General features: G+C 38.7%; 1 non-coding gene across 1 annotated transcript; it reads left to right on the top strand.

Moving 5' to 3' along the window:
• The first annotated feature begins 234 nt into the window (after nt 1-234).
• Nucleotides 235-343, top strand: LOC130466628 (small nucleolar RNA R71). The gene has a single exon (XR_008926800.1). It is a non-coding gene; the product is annotated as a small nucleolar RNA R71 (small nucleolar RNA).
• Nucleotides 344-804: the final 461 nt, after the last annotated feature.

Raw genomic sequence — 804 nt, 5'->3', positions numbered from 1 at the left:
TTGTTGAGCATTTTCTTGTAATTGATTCTGAATACCACTTAAATCAACTCCATTTACTCTTTTAACATCATTTCTAGAACCATGTTGTTGGGTGTTTTGAGCCATATTAGAAATTAAAGCCCTAGCTTGGGTTGGTGTTTTGTCCACTAATGCCCCCCTACTCGAAGCATCTATCATACCCCTATCAGTAGGCAATAGGCCTTCATAAAAGTATTGAATTAATAGTTGGTCACTAATCTGGTGTTGGGGACAGGATGAACATAATCTCTTAAAACGTTCCCAATATTCATACAAGGACTCATTATCATTCTGCCTAATACCACATATCTCCTTCCTGATGGATCCAATTAGACTTGCTGGAAAGTACTTTCCTAGAAAAGCTGATGCCATAACATTCCAAGTCGTAATTGATCCAGCAGGAAGATCATACAACCAATCTTTAGCCACATCTTGCAAAGAAAAAGGAAAAGCATGCAATCTAATATGATCCTGTTCAACTCCTTCAAGATTCATAGAAGAACAACAACCTTAAACTCTTTTAAATGTCGATGAGGATTCTCACCTGACTTCCCATAATATTTGGGAAGAAGATTAAGGAAACCTGAATTCAGCTTGAGGGGTTTGTCCAGCTCCGGAAACACAATGCAGAGAGGATCATCTCCCGTATTTGGGGCTGCCATCTCCTTCAAGGTTCTTTCACCCATTTCCTCTCCTTTTAGACTATCTTCTGTTGATTCAACTTCCTCTGGTTTCAATTCTTCTGGTTGATCGGTTTGAAAAGAATAGAATGATCTCTCTTGATCT

This window comes from Spinacia oleracea, chromosome 1 (assembly GCF_020520425.1).
Source record: "Spinacia oleracea cultivar Varoflay chromosome 1, BTI_SOV_V1, whole genome shotgun sequence".
In the NCBI taxonomy this organism is placed as follows: Eukaryota; Viridiplantae; Streptophyta; class Magnoliopsida; order Caryophyllales; family Amaranthaceae; genus Spinacia; species Spinacia oleracea.
The sequence above is the reverse complement of the archived record's forward strand: the minus strand, read 5'-3'. Positions and strand labels throughout refer to the sequence as shown.